Source organism: Hypomesus transpacificus, chromosome 19, assembly GCF_021917145.1.
Source record: "Hypomesus transpacificus isolate Combined female chromosome 19, fHypTra1, whole genome shotgun sequence".
NCBI lineage: Eukaryota > Metazoa > Chordata > Actinopteri > Osmeriformes > Osmeridae > Hypomesus > Hypomesus transpacificus.
In genome coordinates, this window is record NC_061078.1 from 5,309,889 (window position 1) to 5,328,497 (window position 18,609).

At 51.5% G+C, this 18,609-nt stretch overlaps 17 non-coding genes across 17 annotated transcripts; all 17 read left to right on the forward strand.

The window, feature by feature from the left end:
- The first annotated feature begins 6,466 nt into the window (after nt 1-6,466).
- trnai-aau lies at nt 6,467-6,540 on the forward strand. The gene has a single exon. It is a non-coding gene; the product is annotated as a tRNA-Ile (tRNA).
- Nucleotides 6,541-7,847: 1,307 nt separating this feature from the next.
- trnai-aau lies at nt 7,848-7,921 on the forward strand. Its single transcript has one exon. It is a non-coding gene; the product is annotated as a tRNA-Ile (tRNA).
- A 612-nt stretch (nt 7,922-8,533) lies between these two features.
- On the forward strand, nt 8,534-8,607 carry trnai-aau. The gene has a single exon. It is a non-coding gene; the product is annotated as a tRNA-Ile (tRNA).
- A 612-nt stretch (nt 8,608-9,219) lies between these two features.
- On the forward strand, nt 9,220-9,293 carry trnai-aau. The gene has a single exon. It is a non-coding gene; the product is annotated as a tRNA-Ile (tRNA).
- Nucleotides 9,294-9,914: 621 nt separating this feature from the next.
- trnai-aau lies at nt 9,915-9,988 on the forward strand. Its single transcript has one exon. It is a non-coding gene; the product is annotated as a tRNA-Ile (tRNA).
- A 612-nt stretch (nt 9,989-10,600) lies between these two features.
- trnai-aau lies at nt 10,601-10,674 on the forward strand. Its single transcript has one exon. It is a non-coding gene; the product is annotated as a tRNA-Ile (tRNA).
- Nucleotides 10,675-11,286: 612 nt separating this feature from the next.
- trnai-aau lies at nt 11,287-11,360 on the forward strand. Its single transcript has one exon. It is a non-coding gene; the product is annotated as a tRNA-Ile (tRNA).
- Nucleotides 11,361-11,972: 612 nt separating this feature from the next.
- On the forward strand, nt 11,973-12,046 carry trnai-aau. Its single transcript has one exon. It is a non-coding gene; the product is annotated as a tRNA-Ile (tRNA).
- A 612-nt stretch (nt 12,047-12,658) lies between these two features.
- trnai-aau lies at nt 12,659-12,732 on the forward strand. Its single transcript has one exon. It is a non-coding gene; the product is annotated as a tRNA-Ile (tRNA).
- Nucleotides 12,733-13,344: 612 nt separating this feature from the next.
- trnai-aau lies at nt 13,345-13,418 on the forward strand. The gene has a single exon. It is a non-coding gene; the product is annotated as a tRNA-Ile (tRNA).
- Nucleotides 13,419-14,030: 612 nt separating this feature from the next.
- Nucleotides 14,031-14,104, forward strand: trnai-aau. Its single transcript has one exon. It is a non-coding gene; the product is annotated as a tRNA-Ile (tRNA).
- Nucleotides 14,105-14,716: 612 nt separating this feature from the next.
- Nucleotides 14,717-14,790, forward strand: trnai-aau. Its single transcript has one exon. It is a non-coding gene; the product is annotated as a tRNA-Ile (tRNA).
- A 621-nt stretch (nt 14,791-15,411) lies between these two features.
- Nucleotides 15,412-15,485, forward strand: trnai-aau. The gene has a single exon. It is a non-coding gene; the product is annotated as a tRNA-Ile (tRNA).
- A 612-nt stretch (nt 15,486-16,097) lies between these two features.
- trnai-aau lies at nt 16,098-16,171 on the forward strand. The gene has a single exon. It is a non-coding gene; the product is annotated as a tRNA-Ile (tRNA).
- A 612-nt stretch (nt 16,172-16,783) lies between these two features.
- On the forward strand, nt 16,784-16,857 carry trnai-aau. The gene has a single exon. It is a non-coding gene; the product is annotated as a tRNA-Ile (tRNA).
- Nucleotides 16,858-17,471: 614 nt separating this feature from the next.
- Nucleotides 17,472-17,545, forward strand: trnai-aau. Its single transcript has one exon. It is a non-coding gene; the product is annotated as a tRNA-Ile (tRNA).
- A 612-nt stretch (nt 17,546-18,157) lies between these two features.
- On the forward strand, nt 18,158-18,231 carry trnai-aau. Its single transcript has one exon. It is a non-coding gene; the product is annotated as a tRNA-Ile (tRNA).
- The last annotated feature ends 378 nt before the right edge of the window (nt 18,232-18,609 follow it).

Consider the following 18,609-nt stretch of genomic DNA (forward strand, 5'->3'; position numbering starts at 1 on the left):
TGGGTCGGACCGCTGGAGGTGGTGCTGTGGCTGCATATGTTGCCCGCCTCTTGGTCTTTGCCTGCCCTGCTGTGCTCTGCGGCAGGTGGTAGGTGTGGGCTGCTCCCTGGGGTTGAGGTGGAGCAACAGCAGGGCGGACGTTGGCAGGCGGGAGAGGCTCGGTAGCCACAGACAGAGGACCTGGCAAGTTTATGCCCTGCTGCAGCACAGCCAGATCCTGCCTCTTCACCCTCCGGTTGTACCACTGGGAGAGGGTCGACTGGTTCACCTCCACCAGCTGCAGGGTGGTGCCCTGCATGATGGCCCCATTGCCCAGGATGAGCTGCCGGACCTTGCGGTAGTCCTGCAGGATCAGAGTCCACCTGGACATGCTGCTCTTCCCCTGCTTCCTGGGACTCTTGTGGATGTCCGAGAGCCGGACGAAGATGGCCTCCACAAGGCGGCAGCAGTCTGGCCACTGAGCAGGCGAACCAGTGGACCCCAGGACACACCTCTCCACACTCTCCACACCTGGCGTGAACTCCACCTTTTTTTTGTGGCGGAACCTTCCCTTTATCAGCCTGTCCAGGTGCCGCGCAGCAAACACGACCCTCTGCTTGTCGTAATCCAGCAGGTCTTGCCACAGCCCCACAATGTTGCTGACCTAAGAAGGAAAGAAAACATATATTTTATATGTTTATATATTATAAATATATAAACAAATATCTGTTGTACAATGAATGTCTTGCTGACCTGCTGGTTATCGAGGGTCATGTTGGTCTGATGCCTCAGCTCCACTAAGCACTCTGCCAGTCTATCCACCCGATCCATGCCTGGCATGCCATGCTCGTCCACAGCCTGAAACATTGAACAATTTCACATTAGCGCTGAACACCTCATGGCAAAGGTATGTTATATTGACTGCTGCTGCTGTGTGTTTTATTTGTTTGCTGTCAATTACTGTGTGTTGTTCCTAATAATGAATTGCGCTTGTATTCAGACACTTTCCTAACTACTGAACTTGTTAGTTTCTATGAATGACAGTTAATTACTAGTAGAAAGTTAACATACCAGCTGTTCTTCAGGCACCTGTGAGGAGGCACCTGGGACACAAGGCTGGGTTATGGGGGGAGGCAGGGTGGTAGCTACAGGCATGGGGGTGACAGGCAGAGTGGTGGTGGTGACAGGTAGGATGGAGGTGGTTAGAGACAAGGTGGTGGAAGGCAGGGTGGAGGAGGTGAGTGGCAGGGTGTTAGAAGGCAGGGTGGAGGAGGTGAGGGGCACGGTGGGGACCACAGGCAGGGTGGTGGAAGGCAGGGTGGAGGAGGTGAGGGGCAGGGTGGGGACCACAGGCAGGGTGGTGGAAGGCAGGGCGGAAGACGGGAGGTCTTCCGAAACACTACCAATAGTGAGGTCCTGTTCGTCATCCTCAAACCCTTCATCCGCCTGTTCCTCCTCTGTGGCGTGGTCCTCCAGCAGTTGGTCTGTCTCCTCAGAGTCGGGGTCCATGTCCTGCAAGGGCTGCCCTGTCTGCCTAAGCAGGTAGTTCACCCCAAGCAACTCTCCTGAACATGAACAACAATGCAATGCTAATGAGTATTAAAAAACAGATATGGAACTTACCATGATGCATAAATACTGAGCTCTCAACAACATCATTATTTGTATTCATATTTGCCCTGAGACTTACCGGTGTACTTTCTCGGCGGGATGAAGGAGGGGACATACTTCCTTCCAAACACCTTCAGGCTGTTGCTGTTGACGGACTCCAGCACGTCCCCCGCGTACGTCAACAGCGCCATGCGCTTGGTGGTGATGGAGGCCGCTGCCCGGTTCTGGTTCCACCTGTTCAGGCCTTCCAGGAGGTACAGCTGGAAGTTGAGCAGGTTTGCACTCGTTCCTAAAAAAAAAAGAGAACGTGAACAATGATTAACAAGGCTATTTGAATATAATTTCATTATTAAGAATAATGTTTAGATGAAGATCTACACCAACCTGGAATAAACCTGTTCAGGTGGCAGTGGAAGGACTCCAAGGAGGTGGAGCCTCTTGCACACCTGTATGTGGTCAGCTGGATCCCCTCCCTGGTGGAACTGCCTGTCTCAGTGTACAGGAGTACACCTGGCACATCCTGGATGCACTTCACGTGCCTCTTCTGGGTGCGCCAGATGTGCTCCATCTTAGGCTGGTCCAGCAGCGGAACCCCGAGCAGGTCTCTCCCCTTCTCCCCCATCAGCTCCTGCAGCAGCTGCTCAATGCGGAGGACCGTGGCGTCCACTCCACGTGTCCTCCGCCTGCAGAACTGGGACAGCTCAGCCTTGGTGATGGCCTTGTCCACCATGTCACTGGTGATGAGGGGCACACCCTCCCTTTTGAGCTGCTCCCTCTTCACCCTGCGCAGTAGGGCTACGTCTGCTGCGTCCCACTCGAACAGGCACACAGACAGGCGGCTCATGAAGAGGGGGTACAGGGCATGGGCATCGGTGGTGCATCCCACGGCCAGCCGTCGCATAAAATGCCAGATGTCCAGCCTTATTTTCAGGTCAGGCCACCCACCAAACCTGGCCTGAAGCTTGGTCTCCCCCTCCTCTGAGCAGCAGCCACAGTCCACATAGAGCAGGACCGGGGGAGCTGCACCTGCCTGGGTGTACCTCTCAATGAGGCCAGAGACCATCGGGTCCAGCCCCGGTCCCTCCTGGGCAGTCAGGACACTGATGAGGACCTGGCCGATCTCATTCCCCACCGAGGTCACCCAGAATGCAGTCCCCTTTGCTGCACCAGCCAGCTTCTTTGTCATCTGAAATGACAAAATTCACACAGAAAACTTCATGAGAGGTTTCAAAAGAAAGTCTGTTAAATAAACACAGAAGTGTATTTATTTATTTATGTATTACTGCAGTCTAATCAAAGGCATGGATGTGTGTGTGTATGTGTGCTTGTAAGAATACAAATCATTGAGGTTTCATGTTTTCATTGTGTTGTACATAATTTACACTATGGATTTTCTTCATCCTATTACCTTTTTGGTGGAGTCCATCTTCAAAATGTTACCAAAGGTTGACGTGATGGACGCCTTTATATGGTCCATCCGGCTGATGATGTCCCTGCCGTACACCGACAGCACCCACCGGCTGGTTGGGACATCGAGGGGCTGTGGAGGTTCCTGGCAGGTCACTGGGAAGAGGCTGGGCTGGTCAACGAAGGCCGCACACTCCCCCAAGTAGTCGGCCAGGCGGTCCAACCACTCCTCCCCATGGTTCTCCCGCAGCTGCTTCACCAGGCACGCCGGGCTATTGCCGAGGGTCCGTTCCCGCAACATGCGGATGACCCGTATGTCACAAGCATACCTTGAAGAAAAGACAGATAAGTTTCAAGAACTTGTTCAATTATGTAAGGACCTGCAGCAGGCATTATCAGAAAATGATTGTAGATTTTTAACTCACAAGCGTGTCAGGATCATCCTGAACTTCCTCCTGTGAGGCAGGTCCAGCTGGTCCAGGACAGCCTGACTGGTTGCCAGATGGGTCAGGCGACACACAGTGCACCTGAGTGTCTCCGTCACCATCAGGTAGTAGCGGTCCACGTCCAGGACCTTACGCACCCTCTTGTGCACACCATACCCCGTCAGCTGCTTCCCACAGGTTTGGCAGACTACCCTCACTTTCCACAAGTGATAGGGCATCCATACCAAGAGCCTGTGGGCAAAAAAGCGGTCCGGTGTTGGAGCCTGGTGGTATATCAGGGCAGAGGCTGGTGGCTCATACCAGAGCTTCAAGTTCAAACGCAGCTTGCCAGACTGAAAAAGGGTGGACGCAATCCACCGTTGGTCCTGAACTGGGATCGTCTCCTTCATTCTGACAGGAAGCCAGAAGTCAGGAGTTGGACCAGGAGCAGGGCCAGGAGCAGGGCCAGGAGCAGCAAGCTCATCCTCATCATGCACATCCTGTTACAAAACAAGAGAAATAAATATATTTATAAAAACAGAATAGCCCAATCATATGAGAACAACCTCATCTTATAAAACTAAAACAGTTCCAAGAACACAACACTTACAGCAGCCATTGCAGGGCTGGTGCTGGTCTCTGAGACAACAGTGCTGAGGCTGGAAGCTGTGCTGGGCCTCACAGAGGTCATCGCAGGGCTGGAGCGAGAAGTTGTCCTCATGGAGGCTTTGTAGGGGGTGGATGGGGGCTTTGAGAGCGGTGATTCCGTCCTCACAAAAGCCACGGCAGGGCTTGATGGTGTTCTGGGCCTCACAGAGGCCATAGGGGAACCGAAGCCAGGTGGGGGGGTCCTCACAGAGGCCGTAGGGGAACCAAAGCCAGGTGGGGTGGTCCTCACAGAGGCTGTAGGGGAACCAAAGCCAGGTGGGGTGGTCCTCACAGAGGCCATGGGTGAGCTGGCAGTGGCCTGGGTGTCTCCTGTCATGGTGGGTGGACTGGACAGAGGCTGGGAGAAGGATGGGGGGAAGCATTTGTAAAAAGTAGAAATCAATGGACTCAAATCAAGCTCTTAAGATTTAGGTTTGCTCATATTAACCTATAAATATGTATTATATTATATTTACATATAATCATATTTACCTTTGCTTTCCTAACCACATTCACATTTGGCTTTGCAGCAGCGCCATGTGAGCCTCCAAATCGTGGTTTAGAAAACTGTGGTGACAATTAGAGCATTTATCAAAGGAATACATTGTAAACCTGAAATGCTCTTCCATTTTGCCATCATCATATGTAATCAGTGGTTGTCCATATTTGAAAGCTTGTATGACAATAATATTGAAATACTCACCATGGACAAATTCAGTGTGGGCCGTGCTGGGACATGGGCTGAGGCAGAGGCTGAGGCCATTCCCAGTGGAGGAGGGGCAGAGGCAGAGGCTGAGGTAGAGGCTGTTCCCAGTGGGGGAGGGGCAGCACAGGTAGAGGTCTCTGCCACAGTTTGCCCAGTGGTTGGCTGTATTAAGGACAGAGAGATCCATGTCAGACATCACATTACTGAGCACATCACATAGTGATTCTTTTAGTGTTTTGGTGTCAAGAAGTCTCATTCACATTACCTTTGGGTTGTGAAAGCCACAAGCACACTGCTGTGTCCCACCAAACAGCATTCTTTGACCCCCTGACTGTAACGGGCACTTCTCAATCTGTTCCAAATAAAACAAACACTTTTTTAAAGAAAACAACCCAATAGAAATGGAGCGTTTTGACATATCTTCTATTGGTGACTAAACATGACATTGACACTGAAGTTGCTGTTCATTATGTTTATCAAGGTCCCATACTGTGACTGGTATTTCTGGCAATTCAGTCATCTTTTATAGGCCATCAGAATTTTTTTTCTGTGATCTTTTGCTCATTTTATATACCTTTTGAAAGAGGTCATACCACCTCTTCTGTCTTGGGGCTGGCCTGTTGCCTGCATCAGCAGGCCAAACCCCAGAGCTGGCAAACCTCCTCAAACGGGACATCCATTCCCCATCCCCCATTCCTTTGTGGCTCTTTGAACTCGACATCTAATAGGTAAAAGGAGCGATTTTTACACTAGTACAATAACATGTATTTATTGTTATAATTAGCTTTTTAACATTTCAAATATTTAGCTGGCTACTATTTCCAGAAGAATATTTTTGTACTTGTTCTGGGTCACTTTATTACCACAAGTGAAAAAGTTATATTTATTTCGTTTTGTCCCCAGTGACATATATTATATATAACAGGTTAAATATTGCTTTTGCTAGTCGGAATAACATCTGTCGCTACAGTAACCTATTAGTAATCCCTTATAAAAGTAGCTAGCTAAATGACAGCAATACTACCTGAGGAAATCTACTAACTAGCCTACATGACAAACTCTGAAATGACAAACTCTAATATTCGTGATATTACTTGTCATTGACCCGATGAATGCTAACATGTATTGAAATGTCAAACGGATAATTATTTTGATTAGCTATGTATGTATTTACCTTTGCGGTGCGCGGTACTACAGACAACTTGAAAGAGCGTATCCTTCAATGAATGAACTGACGCGACTACTGTCACTCATCTCACAACTTCGGCGGGGGTCAACCTCGGCGGGGGTCTCTGGGGTCGTGGACGCCGTTGCTACGGCTCAGCTCGGCGTGACGTAATTGGAGATGTACGTGTTCCGATTGGCGCAATCGGACTGACGCAATTGGACAGTGAGAATCCGATTGGCCCTCGAACCTTGAACCGAGGTAGCTAATTGGTCGCGATAGCCAGTCGAATGTGCTCCGGGTGCCGCTAATTCCCCCTTGCTCAGCAGTGGACGTTGGAGTCTTGCAAGACTCGTAGCTCCCGTTTAATCGCTTTCTTGACATCCCCTTGAATTTAGAGTGAGGAAAAACGACTTACAGCGTGGGCCGAATACGACCGGTCGTTTCACGCCGACACGAGGTGGCGCCTAGGACATTGCATTTCCGCGGCTGGAGACAGTGTCCGCGGCTGGAGAGTGTGTCTCTGGCCCGTTAGCTCAGTTGGTCAGAGCGTGGTGCTAATAACGCCAAGGTCGTGGGTTCGATCCCCATACGGGCCAACCACCCCTTTTTGGGGATCTTTTCCATTGCTTTATTTCGTTTGTGGCAAGGCTTTGGAATGCTACTGACTGGGTTTGGAACGCCTATAGCTCAGTTGGGAGAGAGAGTTAGGCCGAGGGTGTCAAGGTCTCTGGTTTGATCCTCGGTTTGGGTAAACCCGTGGTGTTTGCAAAATACCGTCTACTCAAGGAAGTGGTCAACGCGTCATTTTCAAAAAGGTCACGCCATAACACTGCAGACCACTGACTGGTCAGAGAGGATTGCGACACCGGATAAACCGGATAAACTTGTCTTATTGAACTAGCCGAGCCACTGAACAACAAACGAGCCGAAAAGCATTGGAGAATGCGGGCATCGATCCCGCTACTTCTCGCATGCTAAGCGAGCGCTCTACCATTTGAGCTAATTCCCCCTTGCTCAGCAGTGGACGTTGGAGTCTTGCAAGACTCGTAGCTCCCGTTTAATCGCTTTCTTGACATCCCCTTGAATTTAGAGTGAGGAAAAACGACTTACAGCGTGGGCCGAATACGACCGGTCGTTTCACGCCGACACGAGGTGGCGCCTAGGACATTGCATTTCCGCGGCTGGAGACAGTGTCCGCGGCTGGCGAGTGTGTCTCTGGCCCGTTAGTTCAGTTGGTCAGAGCGTGGTGCTAATAACGCCAAGGTCGTGGGTTCGATCCCCATACGGGCCAACCACCCCTTTTTGGGGATCTTTTCCATTGCTTTATTTCGTTTGTGGCAAGGCTTTGGAATGCTACTGACTGGGTTTGGAACGCCTATAGCTCAGTTGGGAGAGAGAGTTAGGCCGAGGGTGTCAAGGTCTCTGGTTTGATCCTCGGTTTGGGTAAACCCGTGGTGTTTGCAAAATACCGTCTACTCAAGGAAGTGGTCAACGCGTCATTTTCAAAAAGGTCACGCCATAACACTGCAGACCACTGACTGGTCAGAGAGGATTGCGACACCGGATAAACTTGTCTTATTGAACTAGCCGAGCCACTGAACAACAAACGAGCCGAAAAGCATTGGAGAATGCGGGCATCGATCCCGCTACTTCTCGCATGCTAAGCGAGCGCTCTACCATTTGAGCTAATTCCCCCTTGCTCAGCAGTGGACGTTGGAGTCTTGCAAGACTCGTAGCTCCCGTTTAATCGCTTTCTTGACATCCCCTTGAATTTAGAGTGAGGAAAAACGACTTACAGCGTGGGCCGAATACGACCGGTCGTTTCACGCCGACACGAGGTGGCGCCTAGGACATTGCATTTCCGCGGCTGGAGACAGTGTCCGCGGCTGGAGAGTGTGTCTCTGGCCCGTTAGCTCAGTTGGTCAGAGCGTGGTGCTAATAACGCCAAGGTCGTGGGTTCGATCCCCATACGGGCCAACCACCCCTTTTTGGGGATCTTTTCCATTGCTTTATTTCGTTTGTGGCAAGGCTTTGGAATGCTACTGACTGGGTTTGGAACGCCTATAGCTCAGTTGGGAGAGAGAGTTAGGCCGAGGGTGTCAAGGTCTCTGGTTTGATCCTCGGTTTGGGTAAACCCGTGGTGTTTGCAAAATACCGTCTACTCAAGGAAGTGGTCAACGCGTCATTTTCAAAAAGGTCACGCCATAACACTGCAGACCACTGACTGGTCAGAGAGGATTGCGACACCGGATAAACTTGTCTTATTGAACTAGCCGAGCCACTGAACAACAAACGAGCCGAAAAGCATTGGAGAATGCGGGCATCGATCCCGCTACTTCTCGCATGCTAAGCGAGCGCTCTACCATTTGAGCTAATTCCCCCTTGCTCAGCAGTGGACGTTGGAGTCTTGCAAGACTCGTAGCTCCCGTTTAATCGCTTTCTTGACATCCCCTTGAATTTAGAGTGAGGAAAAACGACTTACAGCGTGGGCCGAATACGACCGGTCGTTTCACGCCGACACGAGGTGGCGCCTAGGACATTGCATTTCCGCGGCTGGAGACAGTGTCCGCGGCTGGAGAGTGTGTCTCTGGCCCGTTAGCTCAGTTGGTCAGAGCGTGGTGCTAATAACGCCAAGGTCGTGGGTTCGATCCCCATACGGGCCAACCACCCCTTTTTGGGGATCTTTTCCATTGCTTTATTTCGTTTGTGGCAAGGCTTTGGAATGCTACTGACTGGGTTTGGAACGCCTATAGCTCAGTTGGGAGAGAGAGTTAGGCCGAGGGTGTCAAGGTCTCTGGTTTGATCCTCGGTTTGGGTAAACCCGTGGTGTTTGCAAAATACCGTCTACTCAAGGAAGTGGTCAACGCGTCATTTTCAAAAAGGTCACGCCATAACACTGCAGACCACTGACTGGTCAGAGAGGATTGCGACACCGGATAAACTTGTCTTATTGAACTAGCCGAGCCACTGAACAACAAACGAGCCGAAAAGCATTGGAGAATGCGGGCATCGATCCCGCTACTTCTCGCATGCTAAGCGAGCGCTCTACCATTTGAGCTAATTCCCCCTTGCTCAGCAGTGGACGTTGGAGTCTTGCAAGACTCGTAGCTCCCGTTTAATCGCTTTCTTGACATCCCCTTGAATTTAGAGTGAGGAAAAACGACTTACAGCGTGGGCCGAATACGACCGGTCGTTTCACGCCGACACGAGGTGGCGCCTAGGCCATTGCATTTCCGCGGCTGGAGACAGTGTCCGCGGCTGGCGAGTGTGTCTCTGGCCCGTTAGCTCAGTTGGTCAGAGCGTGGTGCTAATAACGCCAAGGTCGTGGGTTCGATCCCCATACGGGCCAACCACCCCTTTTTGGGGATCTTTTCCATTGCTTTATTTCGTTTGTGGCAAGGCTTTGGAATGCTACTGACTGGGTTTGGAACGCCTATAGCTCAGTTGGGAGAGAGAGTTAGGCCGAGGGTGTCAAGGTCTCTGGTTTGATCCTCGGTTTGGGTAAACCCGTGGTGTTTGCAAAATACCGTCTACTCAAGGAAGTGGTCAACGCGTCATTTTCAAAAAGGTCACGCCATAACACTGCAGACCACTGACTGGTCAGAGAGGATTGCGACACCGGACAAACCGGATAAACTTGTCTTATTGAACTAGCCGAGCCACTGAACAACAAACGAGCCGAAAAGCATTGGAGAATGCGGGCATCGATCCCGCTACTTCTCGCATGCTAAGCGAGCGCTCTACCATTTGAGCTAATTCCCCCTTGCTCAGCAGTGGACGTTGGAGTCTTGCAAGACTCGTAGCTCCCGTTTAATCGCTTTCTTGACATCCCCTTGAATTTAGAGTGAGGAAAAACGACTTACAGCGTGGGCCGAATACGACCGGTCGTTTCACGCTGACAGGAGGTGGCGCCTAGGACATTGCATTTCCGCGGCTGGAGACAGTGTCCGCGGCTGGAGAGTGTGTCTCTGGCCCGTTAGCTCAGTTGGTCAGAGCGTGGTGCTAATAACGCCAAGGTCGTGGGTTCGATCCCCATACGGGCCAACCACCCCTTTTTGGGGATCTTTTCCATTGCTTTATTTCGTTTGTGGCAAGGCTTTGGAATGCTACTGACTGGGTTTGGAACGCCTATAGCTTAGTTGGGAGAGAGAGTTAGGCCGAGGGCGTCAAGGTCTCTGGTTTGATCCTCGGTTTGGGTAAACCCGTGGTGTTTGCAAAATACTGTCTACTCAAGGAAGTGGTCGACGCGTCATTTTCAAAAAGGTCACGCCATAACACTGCAGACCACTGACTGGTCAGAGAGGATTGCGACACCGGATAAACTTGTCTTATTGAACTAGCCGAGCCACTGAACAACAAACGAGCCGAAAAGCATTGGAGAATGCGGGCATCGATCCCGCTACTTCTCGCATGCTAAGCGAGCGCTCTACCATTTGAGCTAATTCCCCCTTGCTCAGCAGTGGACGTTGGAGTCTTGCAAGACTCGTAGCTCCCGTTTAATCGCTTTCTTGACATCCCCTTGAATTTAGAGTGAGGAAAAACGACTTACAGCGTGGGCCGAATACGACCGGTCGTTTCACGCCGACACGAGGTGGCGCCTAGGACATTGCATTTCCGCGGCTGGAGACAGTGTCCGCGGCTGGAGAGTGTGTCTCTGGCCCGTTAGCTCAGTTGGTCAGAGCGTGGTGCTAATAACGCCAAGGTCGTGGGTTCGATCCCCATACGGGCCAACCACCCCTTTTTGGGGATCTTTTCCATTGCTTTATTTCGTTTGTGGCAAGGCTTTGGAATGCTACTGACTGGGTTTGGAACGCCTATAGCTCAGTTGGGAGAGAGAGTTAGGCCGAGGGTGTCAAGGTCTCTGGTTTGATCCTCGGTTTGGGTAAACCCGTGGTGTTTGCAAAATACCGTCTACTCAAGGAAGTGGTCAACGCGTCATTTTCAAAAAGGTCACGCCATAACACTGCAGACCACTGACTGGTCAGAGAGGATTGCGACACCGGATAAACTTGTCTTATTGAACTAGCCGAGCCACTGAACAACAAACGAGCCGAAAAGCATTGGAGAATGCGGGCATCGATCCCGCTACTTCTCGCATGCTAAGCGAGCGCTCTACCATTTGAGCTAATTCCCCCTTGCTCAGCAGTGGACGTTGGAGTCTTGCAAGACTCGTAGCTCCCGTTTAATCGCTTTCTTGACATCCCCTTGAATTTAGAGTGAGGAAAAACGACTTACAGCGTGGGCCGAATACGACCGGTCGTTTCACGCCGACACGAGGTGGCGCCTAGGACATTGCATTTCCGCGGCTGGAGACAGTGTCCGCGGCTGGAGAGTGTGTCTCTGGCCCGTTAGCTCAGTTGGTCAGAGCGTGGTGCTAATAACGCCAAGGTCGTGGGTTCGATCCCCATACGGGCCAACCACCCCTTTTTGGGGATCTTTTCCATTGCTTTATTTCGTTTGTGGCAAGGCTTTGGAATGCTACTGACTGGGTTTGGAACGCCTATAGCTCAGTTGGGAGAGAGAGTTAGGCCGAGGGTGTCAAGGTCTCTGGTTTGATCCTCGGTTTGGGTAAACCCGTGGTGTTTGCAAAATACCGTCTACTCAAGGAAGTGGTCGACGCGTCATTTTCAAAAAGGTCACGCCATAACACTGCAGACCACTGACTGGTCAGAGAGGATTGCGACACCGGATAAACTTGTCTTATTGAACTAGCCGAGCCACTGAACAACAAACGAGCCGAAAAGCATTGGAGAATGCGGGCATCGATCCCGCTACTTCTCGCATGCTAAGCGAGCGCTCTACCATTTGAGCTAATTCCCCCTTGCTCAGCAGTGGACGTTGGAGTCTTGCAAGACTCGTAGCTCCCGTTTAATCGCTTTCTTGACATCCCCTTGAATTTAGAGTGAGGAAAAACGACTTACAGCGTGGGCCGAATACGACCGGTCGTTTCACGCCGACACGAGGTGGCGCCTAGGACATTGCATTTCCGCGGCTGGAGACAGTGTCCGCGGCTGGAGAGTGTGTCTCTGGCCCGTTAGCTCAGTTGGTCAGAGCGTGGTGCTAATAACGCCAAGGTCGTGGGTTCGATCCCCATACGGGCCAACCACCCCTTTTTGGGGATCTTTTCCATTGCTTTATTTCGTTTGTGGCAAGGCTTTGGAATGCTACTGACTGGGTTTGGAACGCCTATAGCTCAGTTGGGAGAGAGAGTTAGGCCGAGGGTGTCAAGGTCTCTGGTTTGATCCTCGGTTTGGGTAAACCCGTGGTGTTTGCAAAATACCGTCTACTCAAGGAAGTGGTCGACGCGTCATTTTCAAAAAGGTCACGCCATAACACTGCAGACCACTGACTGGTCAGAGAGGATTGCGACACCGGATAAACTTGTCTTATTGAACTAGCCGAGCCACTGAACAACAAACGAGCCGAAAAGCATTGGAGAATGCGGGCATCGATCCCGCTACTTCTCGCATGCTAAGCGAGCGCTCTACCATTTGAGCTAATTCCCCCTTGCTCAGCAGTGGACGTTGGAGTCTTGCAAGACTCGTAGCTCCCGTTTAATCGCTTTCTTGACATCCCCTTGAATTTAGAGTGAGGAAAAACGACTTACAGCGTGGGCCGAATACGACCGGTCGTTTCACGCCGACACGAGGTGGCGCCTAGGACATTGCATTTCCGCGGCTGGAGACAGTGTCCGCGGCTGGAGAGTGTGTCTCTGGCCCGTTAGCTCAGTTGGTCAGAGCGTGGTGCTAATAACGCCAAGGTCGTGGGTTCGATCCCCATACGGGCCAACCACCCCTTTTTGGGGATCTTTTCCATTGCTTTATTTCGTTTGTGGCAAGGCTTTGGAATGCTACTGACTGGGTTTGGAACGCCTATAGCTCAGTTGGGAGAGAGAGTTAGGCCGAGGGTGTCAAGGTCTCTGGTTTGATCCTCGGTTTGGGTAAACCCGTGGTGTTTGCAAAATACCGTCTACTCAAGGAAGTGGTCGACGCGTCATTTTCAAAAAGGTCACGCCATAACACTGCAGACCACTGACTGGTCAGAGAGGATTGCGACACCGGATAAACTTGTCTTATTGAACTAGCCGAGCCACTGAACAACAAACGAGCCGAAAAGCATTGGAGAATGCGGGCATCGATCCCGCTACTTCTCGCATGCTAAGCGAGCGCTCTACCATTTGAGCTAATTCCCCCTTGCTCAGCAGTGGACGTTGGAGTCTTGCAAGACTCGTAGCTCCCGTTTAATCGCTTTCTTGACATCCCCTTGAATTTAGAGTGAGGAAAAACGACTTACAGCGTGGGCCGAATACGACCGGTCGTTTCACGCTGACAGGAGGTGGCGCCTAGGACATTGCATTTCCGCGGCTGGAGACAGTGTCCGCGGCTGGAGAGTGTGTCTCTGGCCCGTTAGCTCAGTTGGTCAGAGCGTGGTGCTAATAACGCCAAGGTCGTGGGTTCGATCCCCATACGGGCCAACCACCCCTTTTTGGGGATCTTTTCCATTGCTTTATTTCGTTTGTGGCAAGGCTTTGGAATGCTACTGACTGGGTTTGGAACGCCTATAGCTTAGTTGGGAGAGAGAGTTAGGCCGAGGGTGTCAAGGTCTCTGGTTTGATCCTCGGTTTGGGTAAACCCGTGGTGTTTGCAAAATACCGTCTACTCAAGGAAGTGGTCAACGCGTCATTTTCAAAAAGGTCACGCCATAACACTGCAGACCACTGACTGGTCAGAGAGGATTGCGACACCGGATAAACTTGTCTTATTGAACTAGCCGAGCCACTGAACAACAAACGAGCCGAAAAGCATTGGAGAATGCGGGCATCGATCCCGCTACTTCTCGCATGCTAAGCGAGCGCTCTACCATTTGAGCTAATTCCCCCTTGCTCAGCAGTGGACGTTGGAGTCTTGCAAGACTCGTAGCTCCCGTTTAATCGCTTTCTTGACATCCCCTTGAATTTAGAGTGAGGAAAAACGACTTACAGCGTGGGCCGAATACGACCGGTCGTTTCACGCTGACAGGAGGTGGCGCCTAGGACATTGCATTTCCGCGGCTGGAGACAGTGTCCGCGGCTGGAGAGTGTGTCTCTGGCCCGTTAGCTCAGTTGGTCAGAGCGTGGTGCTAATAACGCCAAGGTCGTGGGTTCGATCCCCATACGGGCCAACCACCCCTTTTTGGGGATCTTTTCCATTGCTTTATTTCGTTTGTGGCAAGGCTTTGGAATGCTACTGACTGGGTTTGGAACGCCTATAGCTTAGTTGGGAGAGAGAGTTAGGCCGAGGGTGTCAAGGTCTCTGGTTTGATCCTCGGTTTGGGTAAACCCGTGGTGTTTGCAAAATACCGTCTACTCAAGGAAGTGGTCAACGCGTCATTTTCAAAAAGGTCACGCCATAACACTGCAGACCACTGACTGGTCAGAGAGGATTGCGACACCGGATAAACTTGTCTTATTGAACTAGCCGAGCCACTGAACAACAAACGAGCCGAAAAGCATTGGAGAATGCGGGCATCGATCCCGCTACTTCTCGCATGCTAAGCGAGCGCTCTACCATTTGAGCTAATTCCCCCTTGCTCAGCAGTGGACGTTGGAGTCTTGCAAGACTCGTAGCTCCCGTTTAATCGCTTTCTTGACATCCCCTTGAATTTAGAGTGAGGAAAAACGACTTACAGCGTGGGCCGAATACGACCGGTCGTTTCACGCCGACACGAGGTGGCGCCTAGGACATTGCATTTCCGCGGCTGGAGACAGTGTCCGCGGCTGGAGAGTGTGTCTCTGGCCCGTTAGCTCAGTTGGTCAGAGCGTGGTGCTAATAACGCCAAGGTCGTGGGTTCGATCCCCATACGGGCCAACCACCCCTTTTTGGGGATCTTTTCCATTGCTTTATTTCGTTTGTGGCAAGGCTTTGGAATGCTACTGACTGGGTTTGGAACGCCTATAGCTCAGTTGGGAGAGAGAGTTAGGCCGAGGGTGTCAAGGTCTCTGGTTTGATCCTCGGCTTGGGTAAACTCGTGGTGTTTGCAAAATACCGTCTACTCAAGGGAGTGGTCGACGCGTCATTTTCAAAAAGGTCACGCCATAACCCTCTAGACCACTGACTGGTCAGAGAGGATTGCGACACCGGACAAACCGGATAAACTTGTCTTATTGAACTAGCCGAGCCACTGAACAACAAACGAGCCGAAAAGCATTGGAGAATGCGGGCATCGATCCCGCTACTTCTCGCATGCTAAGCGAGCGCTCTACCATTTGAGCTAATTCCCCCTTGCTCAGCAGTGGACGTTGGAGTCTTGCAAGACTCGTAGCTCCCGTTTAATCGCTTTCTTGACATCCCCTTGAATTTAGAGTGAGGAAAAACGACTTACAGCGTGGGCCGAATACGACCGGTCGTTTCACGCTGACAGGAGGTGGCGCCTAGGACATTGCATTTCCGCGGCTGGAGACAGTGTCCGCGGCTGGAGAGTGTGTCTCTGGCCCGTTAGCTCAGTTGGTCAGAGCGTGGTGCTAATAACGCCAAGGTCGTGGGTTCGATCCCCATACGGGCCAACCACCCCTTTTTGGGGATCTTTTCCATTGCTTTATTTCGTTTGTGGCAAGGCTTTGGAATGCTACTGACTGGGTTTGGAACGCCTATAGCTCAGTTGGGAGAGAGAGTTAGGCCGAGGGTGTCAAGGTCTCTGGTTTGATCCTCGGTTTGGGTAAACCCGTGGTGTTTGCAAAATACCGTCTACTCAAGGAAGTGGTCGACGCGTCATTTTCAAAAAGGTCACGCCATAACACTGCAGACCACTGACTGGTCAGAGAGGATTGCGACACCGGATAAACTTGTCTTATTGAACTAGCCGAGCCACTGAACAACAAACGAGCCGAAAAGCATTGGAGAATGCGGGCATCGATCCCGCTACTTCTCGCATGCTAAGCGAGCGCTCTACCATTTGAGCTAATTCCCCCTTGCTCAGCAGTGGACGTTGGAGTCTTGCAAGACTCGTAGCTCCCGTTTAATCGCTTTCTTGACATCCCCTTGAATTTAGAGTGAGGAAAAACGACTTACAGCGTGGGCCGAATACGACCGGTCGTTTCACGCCGACACGAGGTGGCGCCTAGGACATTGCATTTCCGCGGCTGGAGACAGTGTCCGCGGCTGGAGAGTGTGTCTCTGGCCCGTTAGCTCAGTTGGTCAGAGCGTGGTGCTAATAACGCCAAGGTCGTGGGTTCGATCCCCATACGGGCCAACCACCCCTTTTTGGGGATCTTTTCCATTGCTTTATTTCGTTTGTGGCAAGGCTTTGGAATGCTACTGACTGGGTTTGGAACGCCTATAGCTCAGTTGGGAGAGAGAGTTAGGCCGAGGGTGTCAAGGTCTCTGGTTTGATCCTCGGTTTGGGTAAACCCGTGGTGTTTGCAAAATACCGTCTACTCAAGGAAGTGGTCGACGCGTCATTTTCAAAAAGGTCACGCCATAACACTGCAGACCACTGACTGGTCAGAGAGGATTGCGACACCGGATAAACTTGTCTTATTGAACTAGCCGAGCCACTGAACAACAAACGAGCCGAAAAGCATTGGAGAATGCGGGCATCGATCCCGCTACTTCTCGCATGCTAAGCGAGCGCTCTACCATTTGAGCTAATTCCCCCTTGCTCAGCAGTGGACGTTGGAGTCTTGCAAGACTCGTAGCTCCCGTTTAATCGCTTTCTTGACATCCCCTTGAATTTAGAGTGAGGAAAAACGACTTACAGCGTGGGCCGAATACGACCGGTCGTTTCACGCTGACAGGAGGTGGCGCCTAGGACATTGCATTTCCGCGGCTGGAGACAGTGTCCGCGGCTGGAGAGTGTGTCTCTGGCCCGTTAGCTCAGTTGGTCAGAGCGTGGTGCTAATAACGCCAAGGTCGTGGGTTCGATCCCCATACGGGCCAACCACCCCTTTTTGGGGATCTTTTCCATTGCTTTATTTCGTTTGTGGCAAGGCTTTGGAATGCTACTGACTGGGTTTGGAACGCCTATAGCTCAGTTGGGAGAGAGAGTTAGGCCGAGGGTGTCAAGGTCTCTGGTTTGATCCTCGGTTTGGGTAAACCCGTGGTGTTTGCAAAATACCGTCTACTCAAGGAAGTGGTCAACGCGTCATTTTCAAAAAGGTCACGCCATAACACTGCAGACCACTGACTGGTCAGAGAGGATTGCGACACCGGATAAACTTGTCTTATTGAACTAGCCGCGAGCCACTGAACAACAAACGAGCCGAAAAGCATTGGAGAATGCGGGCATCGATCCCGCTACTTCTCGCATGCTAAGCGAGCCCTTTACCATTTGAGCTAATTCCCCCTTGCTCAGCAGTGGACGTTGGAGTCTTGCAAGACTCGTAGCTCCCGTTTAATCGCTTTCTTGACATCCCCTTGAATTTAGAGTGAGGAAAAACGACTTACAGCGTGGGCCGAATACGACCGGTCGTTTCACGCTGACAGGAGGTGGCGCCTAGGACATTGCATTTCCGCGGCTGGAGACAGTGTCCGCGGCTGGAGAGTGTGTCTCTGGCCCGTTAGCTCAGTTGGTCAGAGCGTGGTGCTAATAACGCCAAGGTCGTGGGTTCGATCCCCATACGGGCCAACCGCCCCTTTTTGGGGATCTTTTCCATTGCTTTATTTCGTTTGTGGCAAGGCTTTGGAATGCTACTGACTGGGTTTGGAACGCCTATAGCTTAGTTGGGAGAGAGAGTTAGGCCGAGGGCGTCAAGGTCTCTGGTTTGATCCTCGGTTTGGGTAAACCCGTGGTGTTTGCAAAATACTGTCTACTCAAGGAAGTGGTCGACGCGTCATTTTCAAAAAGGTCACGCCATAACACTGCAGACCACTGACTGGTCAGAGAGGATTGCGACACCGGATAAACTTGTCTTATTGAACTAGCCGAGCCACTGAACAACAAACGAGCCGAAAAGCATTGGAGAATGCGGGCATCGATCCCGCTACTTCTCGCATGCTAAGCGAGCGCTCTACCATTTGAGCTAATTCCCCCTTGCTCAGCAGTGGACGTTGGAGTCTTGCAAGACTCGTAGCTCCCGTTTAATCGCTTTCTTGACATCCCCTTGAATTTAGAGTGAGGAAAAACGACTTACAGCGTGGGCCGAATACGACCGGTCGTTTCACGCCGACACGAGGTGGCGCCTAGGACATTGCATTTCCGCGGCTGGAGACAGTGTCCGCGGCTGGAGAGTGTGTCTCTGGCCCGTTAGCTCAGTTGGTCAGAGCGTGGTGCTAATAACGCCAAGGTCGTGGGTTCGATCCCCATACGGGCCAACCACCCCTTTTTGGGGATCTTTTCCATTGCTTTATTTCGTTTGTGGCAAGGCTTTGGAATGCTACTGACTGGGTTTGGAACGCCTATAGCTCAGTTGGGAGAGAGAGTTAGGCCGAGGGTGTCAAGGTCTCTGGTTTGATCCTCGGCTTGGGTAAACTCGTGGTGTTTGCAAAATACCGTCTACTCAAGGGAGTGGTTGACGCGTCATTTTCAAAAAGGTCACGCCATAACCCTCTAGACCACTGACTGGTCAGAGAGGATTGCGACACCGGACAAACCGGATAAACTTGTCTTATTGAACTAGCCGAGCCACTGAACAACAAACGAGCCGAAAAGCATTGGAGAATGCGGGCATCGATCCCGCTACTTCTCGCATG